Genomic DNA, 14,638 nt, shown 5'->3' with positions numbered 1-14,638 from the left:
GTTGGAAGGTTACCCCAAGAGTCATCTAGTCCACCCCCTGATTTGCAGGAATCTCAGCTAAAGCATCCATGACAGATGGCCATCCAAACTCTGTTAAAAAACTTCCAAGGAAGGAGAGTTCACCACCTCTTGTGGGAGTCTGTTCCAGTGCTGAACAGCTCTTACTGTCAAAGTTGTTCCCGAATGTTTAGTTGGAATCTCCTTTCTTGCAATTTGAAGCCATTGGTTCGGGCCCTACCCTCCAGAGCAGGAGAAAACAAGCATGTTCCCTCCTCCATGTGACAGCCCTTGAGATATTTGAAGATGGCCTTCATATCTCCTCTCAGTCTCCTCTTTTCCATGCTAAACATACCCAGCTCCTTCAAGTGCTCACCATAAGGCTTAGTTTCCAGACCCTTGTTGATATTGATTGCCCTCCTCTACACATTTTCCAGCTTGTCAACATCCTTCTTAAATTGTAGTGCCCAGAACTGGACACAGTATTCCAAGTGTGGTCTGACCAAGGCAGAATAGAGTGGTACTATTATTTCCCTTGATCTGGACACTATACTTCTGTTGATGCAGCCTAGAATAGCATTAGCTTTTTGTTGTTGTTGTTGCTGCATCACACAGTTGACTCATGTTAAGCTTGTGGTCCACCAAGACCCCTAGATCCTTTTCACATGTACTGCTAGTAATGATGTCCCCCATCCTATATTTGTGCATCTGGTTCTTGCTGTCTAAGTGCAGAACCTTACATTTGTCCCTATTGAAATTCATTTTGTTAGCTTGCACCCAATTCTCCAATCTGTTAAGGTCATTTTGAATTCTGATTCTGTCTTTTGCGGCATTAGCTACCCCTCCCAGTTTGGGGTCATCTGCAAATTTGATAAGCATCCCCTCTATTCCTTCATCCAAGTCATTTATAAAGACGTTAAACAACAACGGGCCCAGGACAGAACCCTGTGGCACCCCACTTGTCACTTTTTTCCAGGATGATGAGGAACCATTAATGAGTACTCTTTGGCTTTGGTCAGTCAACCAACTAACAGTTAACTCATTCAGACCACATTTTACCACGTTCCTCATGAAAATATCATGGGGGACTTTGTCAAAAGCAATACTGAAATCAAGATACACTATGTCCACAGCATTTCCCTGATCCACCAAGTTTGTAATTCCATTTTTTTAAAAAAAGAATTAGTTTGGTTTGGCATGACTTATTTTCAAGAAACCCATGCTGGGTCTTAGTAATCACAGCATCCTTTTTTAAATGCTCACAGACCGGCAGTTTAATTGTCTGTTCTAGGACCTTCCCTGGTGTCGATGTCAAGCTCACTGGTCGGTAGTTACCTGGGTCTTCCTTCCCCCCCTTTTGAAGATGGGTACAACATTTGCCTGCCTCCAGTCTATAGGGACCTCACCTGTTTTCTAAGAATTCTCAGAGATAATAGACAAAGGCTCTATGAGTTGGCAACTCATCATTTATTCTATTCTATTACATCATTTATTCTATTATCACTAAGTTGGGCATCACTTTCCTTTTGAGTGAAGACAGAGGCAAAGTAGGTGTTGAGTAGTTCCATCTTTTCTCCGTCACCCAATAGCATTTCTCCGTGTTCCCCACCCAGAGGACCCACCACTTGCTTGTTATTCCTCTTACTTTGGACATAGCCAAAGAAACCTTTTTTTTAAAAAAAAAAAATCTAACCTATCTTGCAGGCCTGAGCTCTCATTATGAGCTTTAGCCAGCCTGACTTTCTCCCTGCAACTGTTGGCTACTTGTGTGCTCCTTTGTGATTTCCCCTTTCTTCCATTTCCTATACATCCCCTTCTTAACTCTCAGCTCATCTGTAAGCGCCTTATGCAGCCACACCGATTTCCTTAGATGCCTCCCACTTTTCTTTCTTATAGGTGTTGTCTGCATTTGGACCTTCACTATTTCTCCTTTTATAAATTTCCATCCTTCTTGGACTCCCTTTTCAGTGAGTATTTCTGATCGCACCCCGTAGCTACTTCAGCTTTTTGAAATAGCCTCTGTATCCTGAAACCCAGGAGAACATGATCATTTTCTCCCAAGTTTCCAAGCACTTCCACTAAGATAGATGAACCTAATTTGGGACCATCTTTCTGGGTAGCATTAACAAGGTATTGGAATTAAAATAAACCAATTTTATATGTTAACTGTGCGGCAACTCCAGTGGCGAGTGAAACAGAAACCTGGAGCTACCAGTGAATCAGATTGGAAAGAAATCAAGATACCTTGCTGTACAGTGACTGGTTTAATCTGAGGTTTTAAAAGAAATTGTCCACATTGCAGATAACTCTCCCATGGCATTCAACCACAGAGCAAAAGATTGCTAATCCAGACTTGTTATGTCCAGGGAAATATCACGCATGCACATTTTTGGCTTTGTATGCTCTCTTGGGTTTTTCTTCTGCAGGAAGAAATCAAAGTCCTCTTCACTGTCTTGTTTTGACTTAGAGCCCATAGAGGTTTGAGCTAGGCTTGAAAGAGGTTTAGATAAAGGTGGCCACTGGCACAAATCACCAGAACTAAGGCAACAGATCAGGGGTCAGCAAACTTTTTCAGCAGGGGGCCAGTCCACTGTCCCTCAGAACTTGTGGGGGGGGCACACTATATATGGGGGGGGTGAACCAATTCCTATGCCCCACAAATAACCCAGAGATGCATTTTAAATAAAAGGACACATTCTACTCATGTAAAAACACGCTGATTCCCAGACCGTCCCCGGGCCGGATTGAGAAGGCGATGGGGCTGCATCAGGCCCCTGGGCCTTAGTTTGCCTACCCATGGTCTAAGGACAAGGGTTCATTATATGAATTCAGAAGCAAGAACCCTCCAGAATTACATTGTTGCTACAAAATATTAACAAACTCATTAAACGAGTCGTGAATAAATCTATCCTGATTGATTTCAAATTCCACCCCAAAGGAAAAGGTTGGAGGGAAACGAGGGGGGAATGAAACCTGGTGGAAAAATAAGGGGGGGAAATCTACCTCTTCCTTCAGTAACCCTGGAACTTTGTCTACAAAGGATCTAGGACAAACATAATAAACGATTAGTAGGGTATGTTATTAAGTCCAATGTACAGTTTACAGCTCTGGGAGTGTCAGGAACCAGTTGCATCTTTCCCTTGTGGTGGGCCACTGAATTTGAGGTGGAAGCTTCTCTGTGAAATACCTTTGTTCCCTGGATTGACTCCACCTACCCCCAGGTGGCCAATGGATCAGGAAAGAGTGTAAATGTCTTCCTGTTGTAGCTGAGCCTTGCTTAAGTAACAAAGTTTTCCTGAGTTCTGGTATGTTCCTACATCCAGGGTTGTTCTCTGGCTCAAGCTACAGTGGTACTTTGGTTCTGAAACTTAATCCATTCCGGAAGTCCATTCCAAAACCAAAGTGTTCCAAAACCAAGACGCGCTTTCCCATAGTAATGCAAACCGATAAATCCATTCCAGACTTTTAAAAACAACCCCTAAAACAGCAATTTAGCATGAATTTTATTATCCAATGAGACAACTGATCCATAAAATGAAAGCAATAATCCATGTACTGTACTTTAAAATAAATAAGACAGTATTGTAGATGATAAAAATTATATTTTTTTTCTTACCTACACAGATGATAGTCATTGTTTGGATGGGGGGCTTTTATCCATTTTCGCAGTCACACAATCAATCAATCAATCAATCAATCAGTAGCTGAACTGGGTTCCACACAGTCACAGAAACAAATTAACCAAAAAAGCCTCAAAAACAAAAATGCAAAATACTGTATTTTTCGCTCTATAAGACACACCAGACCATAAGACGCACCTAGTTTTTGGAGGAGGAAAACAAGAAAAAAATATTCTGAATTTCAGAAGCCAGAACAACAAGAGGGATTGCTGCGCAGCGAAAGCAGTGATCCCTCTTGCTGTTCTGGCTTCTGGGATAGCTGTGCAGCCTGTATTCACTCCATAAGATGCACACACATTTCCCCTTACTTTTTAGGAGGGAAAAAGTGAGTCTTATAGAGCAAAAAATACGGTAAATAGCAAAAACAAAAGTGCCAAACTTAATCTGTTTCAGAAGTCCGTTTGACTTCCAAAATGTTCGGAAACCAAGGCTCAGCTTCTGATTGGTGCAGGTGCCCCAGAAACAATAGCCAACATTTGACGTTCGGCTTCCGAAAAACGTTTGAAAACCGGAACACTTACTTCCAGGTTTTCAGCATATGGGAACCAAGGTGTTTGAGTACCAAGGCATTTGAGAACCAAGGTACCACTGTACTAGTTTCCTCCTTGATCTTGCCTCCTATTTGCCCCATCTTTGGGCCAGCCATAGCACTCTAATTAAACCACCCCCACTGCCTCTTACAAGAGACGTGGCATGACCTGGAAGGAGCCATCACCGATCACAGGGGTTTGCTAAATGTTGACTTGATTGTCTTACGGGCTAATTCACACCTGGCATATTGGTACAGCCCAGTTCTATTTAAATTCTGAAACTACCTATGTATAGAAGTCTAAAGTAGGAAATTCATCTTGGGAACTAAAAGACAATTAGCACAGTGTTCATACTTAGCTGATTAAAAAATATGCTCAGGATGTATTAAGGTAAGTGGAGATAAAAAATTCCTGGTGGGTTTTCTACAAGGTCAGACTGCTAAAAGCCAAACCAAGTTGAGTTTTCATATTAAAACAAATGAATCATAGAATCATAGAGTTGGAAGAGACCACAAGGGCCATCGAGTCCAACCCCCTGCCAAGCAGGAAACACCATCAGAGCACTCCTGACATATGGTTGTCAAGCCTCTGCTTAAAGACCTCCAAAGAAGGAGACTCCACCACACTCCTTGGCAGCAAATTCCACTGTCAAACAGCTCTTACTGTCAGGAAGTTCTTCCTAATGTTTAGGTGGAATCTTCTTTCTTGTAGTTTGGAACCATTGCTCCCTGTCCGCTTCTCTGGAGCAGCAGAAAACAACCTTTCTCCCTTCTCTATGTGACATCCTTTTATATATTTGAACATGGCTATCATATCACCCCTTAACCTCCTCTTCTCCAGGCTAAACATGCCCAGCTCCCTTAGCCGTTCCTCATAAGGCATCGTTTCCAGGCCTTTGACCATTTTGGTTGCCCTCCTCTGGACACGTTCCAAAGAGAGGCATGTGAAGATAAGTGTGTTCTCTCTCTTTCTTTCTCTCTCTCCTTCCATCCTCATCCTGGAGCCACCACATAGCATGACTGGGTCAATGCTGGAGTCCTGTCCTTGGCAATCACATTTGCCACTGACATATTTCTTTTTACAAAATGCAGTGTTCTTGGAAAGACCTACAATTGAAAATACCTCTGAAGACGGTTCGAAAACTTCAGCTGCTGCAGAATTCAGCAGCCAGGTTGCTCCCTTGGGCAAGACAGTTCGAGCATATTGCACCGATCCTGGTCTGACTACACTGGCTACCATTGAGTTTCCGGGCCCAATTCAAAGTGCTGGTTTAGGCCCTATAAAGCCTTAATACCTCAATACCTCAAGCACCTCCTCACCCCATATAAACCAAACCAGGCCCAGCAACAGGGGTCAGCAATATATCAACCTTAGCCAAACAGGCCAACTTCCCCTTCCCTCACAGAAGCTGGACTATAAATTCCCTGAGCGACTGAACACCCTGTGCCTTCTCATCAGCCCAGCCCATCAAAAAGAGAGGTGTCATGAACACAAGCGCAAGGATCTTAGCCTGCTGTTTCCTTCTCCTCTTTCTCGTCTTCCACTAAATTGCCTGTAACGTATTACTACCGGCTACATTTTGTCCCATTCGTCGTAAGCAAATAAAACATAAAATGCTCTCTTGACACCTGAAAATGAGAACGTCAAGTTGGAATTTACAGTTCAGAGAGACGGCAGACCTCCAAAAGCTTTTTCCAAAAAAAAAAAAAAAGCTAATTTAATGCATCTGTCATCTACAATTACATAGGAAAATGTAATCCGAAAACAAACTGTCCCCACCCTAGAAGTCAAAAAAAGAGGAGGGTTGCCCAACTTCAGGATTTAGTGGCTGTCTCCCAGGGATATTAACCTCTACAAGGCTTTTTATGGACCCATAAAAATTTGATCATTCAGTGGGCTTCAAGTTCCCATGCTTTTTCCATCTCATAAACTGCTTAAAGTGGATTCTCATGCATAAAACACTACAATGAGCCGTCATGTGTGTGGTCTACTCTTAATACAAGGCTGCAGATGTCCCTTCTGCAGATTTCTCAGCCATCACCAAGAAAAACATTGTTCGTTTTGAAGGAATGGGCTTATGTGGAAACAAATGAAGGTCCTTTCCCAGCCCGAGAGTTGCATTTCTTCATGATCAACCTTCCAGGGACACATAGCAAGGCCAGTAACAAAAGTGGCCACAGGGCTACATTCCATCAATGCAAAAGCCTCAGGTTTCTAGATGAACACACAAACATTTCTCCATCTGGACAAGAAGTTTGAGGAAACTATCACTGTATGAGTAAACATTCCAGACAGGCAATATCATTCAAGGAGGGCATGGGGCCAATGAGGAGGATCACCTGGGAAGATCACCACAAACGCCACATTCATTCCCCAGGCCTGGGTTTTCAGCTCCTACCATCACCCATGACCACTGACTGTGCTAGCTGGGCTTGATGGAATTCGTAGGATGCTACATCTGGAGAATTCTAGGTTGGCAAAGGCTACACTGAAGCCTCTGGCATGGTGCTCAGAAGTTAAATAAGATCTAGAAATTTGGTCAAAATTGAAGCTTTCCTTGTTGGGTCAAACTGCAGTTATAAAGATGAATGTATTGCCAAAAATGCTGTTTTTATTTCAAACCTTGCAGATTGTGGACAAGATGGACTGTTTCAAGAAGTGGCAGAGAGATATCTCTAAATTTGTCTGGCAGGGCAAAAAGCCCAGAATAAAATTTAAAATTTTAACTGATGCTAAGGAAAGAGGTGGGTTTGCCCTGCCAGACATCAAACTTTACTATGAATCAGCAGCATTCTGCTGGTTGAAAGATTGGCTGCTTCTGGAGAACACTGACATTTTGGATTTGGAAGGCTTTAACAATGTTTTTGGGTGGCATGCATATTTGTGGTACGACAAGGTTAAAGCTCATAGAGCATTCAAAAATCATATTGTCAGAAAAGCGGTGTTTAATGTCTGGATAAGATACAAAGACTTATTGGAAAGCAAGACCCCAAGGTGGTTGTCACCTATGGAAGCTAAGGCTCTGAAAAGACTCAATATGGAGGCCAAGTGGCCGAAATATTGGGAGATATTAGAACAAGAAGGAGACAAACTGAGATTGCAGAGCTTTGAGAAACTAAAAGATAAAGTGCGAGACTGGCTGCATTATTATCAAATTAGAGAGGCCTACAATTTGGACAAAAAAATAGGCTTCCAGGTGGAAAAATCAAAATTGGAAACAGAATTGTTAGAACCTAAAACTAAGACACTTTCAAGAATGTATAACTTGCTGTTGAAATGGAATACATAGGATGAAACGGTCAAATCAGCTATGATTAAGTGGGCGCAAGATATTGGTCATAATATTATGTTTGCTGACTGGGAACAGTTATGGACCACTGGTATGAAATTCACGGCATGTAATGCCTTAAGAGAAAATATTATGAAAATGATATACAGGTGGTACATGACCCCAGTCAAGCTTGCAAAAATTTACCACTTGCCTGACAATAAATGTTGGAAATGTAAAGAAAATGATGGAACATTCTTTCACCTCTGGTGGACGTGCCCAAGGATTAAGGTTTTCTGGGAAATGATCTATAATGAACTGAAAAAGGTATTTAAGTATACCTTCCTTAAGAAACCAGAGGCCTTCCTCCTGGGCATTGTCGGCCAATTGGTGTCAAAGAAAGATAGAACATTCTTTATGTACGCAACAACTGCAGCAAGAATAGTTATCGCAAAATATTGGAAGACACAAGATTTGCCCACCCTGGAAGAATGGCAGATGCAAGTGATAGACTATATGGAGATGGCAGAAATGACTGGCAGAATTCGTGACCTGGGAGAAGAGTTGATGGAAGAGGACTGGAAGAAGTTTAAAGACTACTTGCAGAAACATTGTAAAATGTTTGAATGTTAAAATGATGTTGGACCTAAAGAGAATATGGCATCAGTGACATAGTTAAAAGGAGTATGCAAAAAATTTTAAAACAAAAAGGGGGAAAAGACCAGAGTAATATTATGTCAAACTCAAACAAAATGGTATAAGGGTTTAAGCTATAAAGAATAGGCAAAAATTGATTTTGAAAAGAGAAGAAAAATTGGAGACATAATAGGTTGAAATATGCAACTATAAATGAGGCATGAAAGAGGGTTAGAATTTGCTGAATTTGATTTTGTAAAGGGGAACACAGAGAGGGGAGGTGTGAGGAAGTCAAGAAAAGAAGGATAATAATAAGTTAAAAAATTGGATTTTTTCTTGTTTATGTCTTTGATGTCTTTCTCTTTTTTCTTTGTGATGTTTGTTTTCTTTTGTTGTATGCTTGTTGTATTGTATAAAATCTCAATAAATATCTTTTTTAAAAAAAGAAGAAGAAGAAGAAGCCTCTGGCATGGTGAGAGCAAAATAAAGTCTCTGGCTTCTCAGTATATAAGATGTAATGGACTGGCTGGATATAAAGGAGTGGTGGGAGGCACCAGCTAAGGAACCCCCAAGGGAAGAAGGCTAAGAGCCTGGGGACTGGTGATGGGACAACGATGAGTGGTCACAGGGAGAAGACTGGGAGAAGGAAGTTTCAGAAGCTGAAGAGGGACAGGATTTAGTGAGCTGGAAGAGGCTGTGGCAGAGAGCAGGCCTGAAGCAGAAGCAGAAGAGGGGGCTAGAGAAGAGTAGGGCCTAGAGGCAGAGATCAGGCAGGCTGCTGAAGAATCCAGGGGTTCTCCCTGTGATCAGCTTCCCTCTCCACCAGTCTCCCAGGACCAGAAGAGATATGAAGAGGACAGAGAAAGGATAGGTGCAATGATGGAGTCTCTGACTGCTTGGGAAAGACCCAGGAGAGGAGGAGCCTTAGGGTGTTGTAGGAAGGAGGGGACCTTCAGTCCTTGCAACTGCCTCATTGAGCCAAGATCTTTGTGAGTTATTATTGACCTGCTTCTGGCACCCACCCCTGACATCAGAGGTTTTTCAAGCACCGGAGACTAGACTTTGCATAACCCAGGGACATACCCCAGGCCTGGACTTGCATATTCCAAGCCCTGGGGCATGGCAAGCAATACTATTCCCCCCCCCCAGCACCCCACAGACCCTTTAGGAAACCAAGGAAGGCCTTACATAGCCTGGAGGAAGATGTCGGAATATGGCACTCAGTGGTCAAGTCACAGGAGACAGAGAGTACCTAACTCCTTTATTTTGTGATCGCCCATTTGGCTACTGTTTTTGAAGGCCACAGCACAACGGAGGAAATGATTTTGTTAAAAGGAGAGGGTGTTGGAGGGGGTTAATTTGGTCAGTTAATTTAGTCAGTTTACATGCTGGTTGTGCAAGCCCTCACTTTACATAATGTGGGGTTTCTGGTTTGATGAATTGGCAGCTATATCCTATCTAGGCTGGTGTGCATTGGGAGCGATAGGGCAGGTGGCAGGGAGCCCAACAGTAGGCAGATGAGGGATGGCTGAGGGCAGGTTGAGGAGTGATGGGGAGACTTCCCCATTTACTCAAACAAATAAGCCTTCACTGGAAAAATCTCCTTCTCTCCCCTTGTTCCTCAAAGGCCTTGAAGACTAGGATGAGTAACTGAAATAATCGCACATCTGATTCCTGTTCACCCATGCCTCCCCTGTCTCCTCCCATGTCAAACTTCAGGGCAGGGACCAGTACTCTGTTAAGCACCACTGACACTGTAGAATTGTAGAGTTGGAAGGGATTCTGAGTTCAACCTCCTGCAATGCAGGAATATCAACTTAAGCAGGCATAGGCAAACTCAGCCTCCAGATGTTTTGGACTACAACTCCCATCATTCCTAGCTAACAGGACCAGTGGTCATAGAATCATAGAATCATAGAGTTGGAATAGACCACAAGGGCCATTGAGTCCAACCCTCTGCCAAGCAGGAAACACCATCAGAGCACTCCTGACATATGGTTGTCAAGCCTCTGCTTAAAGACCTCCAAAGAAGGAGACTCCACCACACTCCTTGGCAGCAAATTCCACTGTCGAACAGCTCTTACTGTCAGGAAGTTCTTCCTAATGTTTAGGTGGAATCTTCTTTCTTGTAGTTTGGATCCATTGCTCCGTGTCCACTTCTCTGGAGCAGCAGAAAACAACCTTTCTCTCTCCTCTATGTGACATCCTTTTATATATTTGAACATGGCTATCATATCACCCCTTAACCTCCTCTTCTCCAGGCTAAACATGCCCAGCTCCCTTAGCCGTTCCTCATAAGGCATCGTTTCCAGGCCTTTGACCATTTTGGTTGGAAAGAGGAAACTGGATTAATTATGGTAAAAAGAGTGAAATATCTGGGAATTAACATGACATCTAAAAATTTGAACTTATTTAAAGACAATTATGATAAGTGCTGGACAGAGATAAAGAAAGACTTAGAAATATGGTCGAACTTGAAGCTTTCCTTGTTAGGCCGAATTGCAATGATTAAAATTAATGTGCTGCCTAGAATGTTATTTTTGTTTCAGACACTACAAATTGTGGATAAATTAAATTGTTTCAAGAAGTGGCAGAAAGATATATCTAAATTTGTCTGGCAGGGCAAAAAGCCCAGAATAAAGTTTAAGATACTTACTTAAGCCCAGAATAAAGTTTAAGATACTTACTGACGCAAAAGAAAGAGGGGGTTTTGCCCTGCCGGACTTAAGACTGTATTATGAAGCGGCAGCATTTTGCTGGTTGAAAGACTGGCTACTACTTGAAAATGCAGACATTCTGGATTTGGAAGGTTTTAACAATATGTTTGGTTGGCATGCATATATCTGGTATGACAAGGTTAAAGTGCACAAGGGTTTCAAAAACCATATTGTCAGGAAAGCACTATATAATGTTTGGATTCGGTATAAGGATTTGTTGGAAAACAAAACTCCCAGGTGGCTATCACCAATGGAGGCTAAAGAGGTGAAGAAACTTAATATGAGAACTAATTGGCCAAAATATTCTGAGATTTTGGAACTAGAAAGTGGTGAATTTAAATTACAGAGCTTTGAGAAGATAAAGTCCAAGGTACGAGATTGGCTCCATTATTTTCAAATAATGGAGGCCTTTAAACAAGACAGGAAAATTGGATTCCAGGTGGAAAAATCGAAATTAGAAACTGAATTGTTAGAACCCAATACGAAGAATTTATCAAGGATGTATAACTTGCTGTTGAAGTGGAATACAATTGATGAGACAGTTAAATCAGCCATGATTAGATGGGCACAGGACTTAGGTCATGATATTATGTTTGCTGACTGGGAACAGTTGTGGACCACAGGTATTAAATTCACAGCTTGTAATGCCTTAAGAGAAAACATTATGAAAATGATTTACAGGTGGTACATGACCCCAGCCAAGCTTGCGAAGATTTATCATTTGCCCAATAATAAATGTTGGAAATGTAATGAGACCGAAGGTACCTTTTTTCACCTTTGGTGGACCTGCCCAAAGATTAAGGCCTTCTGGGAACTGATTTATAATGAAATTAAGAAAGTACTTAAATGTACTTTTCATAAGAAACCAGAGGCATTTCTTTTGGGTATGGTCGGCCAATTGGTGTCAAGGAGGGATAAGATCTTTTTTATGTACGCCACAACGGCAGCAAGGATCCTTCTAGCAAAGTATTGGAAGACACAAGAGTTACCCACGCTGGAAGAGTGGCAGGCGAAAGTGATCGACTTTATGGGATTGGCAGAAATGACCGGCAGAATCCGTGACCAAGAGAAAGAGACTGTGGAGGAAGACTGGAAGAAGTTTAAAGCATATCTTAAAAATTGCTATAAAATTGAGGAGTGTTAAAGTGTTAAGGGAAAGGAAGATGTATAATTACAGCTATATATATCTTTTGATTCAAAGTGTAATTGAAAGGAGAATAAGTTAAACTATAATTGGCTAAAAGGGTTGCTGAAAAATTTGGAAATTAGGATGCAAAAAGGGGAAGGTACGGGGAAGTCCGAGAAAAGAGGCTTATGAAAATGAGGCTAAGAAAGCAAAAATGTATGTATGTGTCTATGTTTGTTGTTGTTTGTATTGTTTGGTGTTGTTTCGTTGTTAAAATTGGAAAATTAATAAAAATTATTTTTTTAAAAAAAATAGTTTGTCAGTGTCCTTCTTGAACTGTGGTGCCCAGAACTGGACACAGTACTCCAGGTGAGGTCTGACCAGAGCAGAATACAGTGGCACTATTACTTCCCTTGATCTAGATGCTATACTCCTATTGATGCAGCCCAGAATTGCATTGGCTTTTTTAGCTGCCACGTCACACTGTTGGCTCATGTCAAGTTTGTGGTCAACCAAGACTCCTAGATCCTTTTCACATGTACTGCTCTCAAGCCAGGTGTCACCCATCTTGTATTTGTGCCTCTCATTTTTTTTGCCCAAGTGCAATACTTTACATTTCTCCCTGTTAAAGTTCATCTTGTTTGTTTTGGCCCAGTTCTCTAATCTGTCAAGGTCGTTTTGATGATGGAAGTAGTAGTCCAAAACATCTCGAGGGCCGAGTTTGCTTATGCCTGAACTAGAGCATACATGACAGGGTGGCCATCCAATCTTTGCTTAAAAACCTCCAAGGAAGGAGAGTCCACCACTTCTTGTGGGAGTGTGTTCAGCTGTCAAGCAGCTCCTGCTGTCATAAAGCTCTTCCTGGTGTTTAGTCAGAATCTCCTTTCTTGTAACTTGAAGCCGTTTGAGTCCTGCCCTTTGGAGCAGAAAAAAACCCAAGCTTGTTCGGTCTTCCATGTGGCAGCCCTTGAGATATTTGAAGATGTCGCTCTGTCCTTCTCTCTCAATTCTTCACATTCCTTCACATTCTAGTCTTCACTTGCCCAGACCTTCTCTCTCACACATTTCAATTTTTATTCTATTTCTATAATTTCTCTGACAGCCTTTTCCTAGGAATCCACATTTCGCTTTGGATGCCAAGCAAAAGGCAAGCAACAGTAGCCCATTCAAATCTGGTTCCTGAATTAACCCTGGAGACAGTTCATCATCTGCTGTTAAGGAAGACAAAAAGAGAGACCATGGCACATATTCAACTCAGAACATCTTAAGCCATGAGACTTTTGGCTTGCATTTGGCTGCCCCCCCCCTCCCCAGGAGACAGACATACAGCACCTTAGCTGATGTTTTCCTCTGGTTAGCCCAGCTGTCCAAACCGATGGACGCTTGACGATGGATGGGTTATCAGCGATCCCTCAGCCTTTTGGGAATAAATCTATGTTGAGATGCAGTTTGTGTTAACCCAGGGGCAGCGGCTGCAGAGGTCACACTGCCATGTGGAAGTGCTGGCCTGCCAAGGAACTTCAATCAGAGGCTATGTCACTGAGATGGCAAATGCACACACACATACAGATTTTGAAGAAAAAAAATTTTACATGCTAGCAAATGGGTCCAATGTTATGAATGGCATTTTGCGTGAAGCAGGGGCTTGTATATTGCAAGGAAGATAGGGCTGGGGTGTAATATATCTCCGCACAGCATGCAGGGTAGAGGAAGGGTCTTAACTATAACACAATGGTTGAAGATGGTCTGTAGCTCAGTGACAGCTCCCAGGACATTGCTGATGGTCCTGTCCACCCACTGCTTCTTCCATCTACATTCAATTGATCTAGCACAGGGTGCCTATTTTTAACATGTCAAGAAAGAAAATAAGAAACCGTGGCAGGTCTACCAATAACAATGATGAATGCTTTTGCTAGTGTTTCTATAAAAAGAGCACCACAAACATAGGCGTCACAAATGCTTGTACATTTGGCCACTGTGAACAGCTTTCAGTGTTGCTTCAAGAGGTATAAACTTCAAGACACAAACCTTCTATCCTCACCCCTGTTCAACTTGAACACCGCTGACACTGCCTGGTGCAAAAGCTGCAGGGGACAAGGTAAAGGGAAGGGATCCCTGACCATTAGGTCCAGTCATGACCGACTCTGGGGTTGCGGTGCTCATCTCGCTTTACTGGCCGAGGGAGCCGGCGTACATCTTCCGGGTCATGTGGCTAGCACGACTAAGCCGCTTCTGGAGAACCAAAGCAGCGCACAGAAACACTGTTTACCTTCCCGCCAGAGCGGTACCTATTTATCTACTTGCACTTTGACGTGCTTTCGAACTGCTAGGTTGGCAGGAGCAGGGACCGAGAACGGGAGCTCATCCCATCGCAGGGATTCGAACCGCCGACCTTCTGATTGGCAAGTCCTAGGCTCTGTGGTTTAACCCACAGCGCCACCCCTTGCAGGGGACAACAACAATTTAAATAGCACTTTTGCATATGATCAGCTTTGGGGATTGGCCCCGCTGGGGCCTTGCATCCTGTTTTCATAGTGGCCAACCAGATAGATGCCCCTTCTGGGAAGCCTCCAAGCAGAACCAGAGGGTAACAGCACTATTCTCATCTTTGATTCCTAGCAACTGGCATTCCAAGGCATCCTGGCTCCAAAGGTGATCTGTGTTTCCTTTGAAGCAGGTCTGTT

The 14,638-nt window shown here is 42.6% G+C and overlaps 1 protein-coding gene across 1 annotated transcript in view; it reads right to left on the bottom strand.

The window, feature by feature from the left end:
- The window catches only part of LOC309330533 (transmembrane protein 132D-like), a 457,965-nt gene that overhangs the window by 412,082 nt on the left and 31,245 nt on the right, over positions 1-14,638 (bottom strand). The gene's annotated exons all lie outside the window — the stretch shown is intronic.

The sequence above is a fragment of the Podarcis erhardii genome (assembly GCF_964252035.2).
Source record: "Podarcis erhardii genome assembly, chromosome: 15".
NCBI classification, from domain to species: Eukaryota; Metazoa; Chordata; class Lepidosauria; order Squamata; family Lacertidae; genus Podarcis; species Podarcis erhardii.
This window is presented reverse-complemented; position numbering and strand designations above follow the sequence as displayed.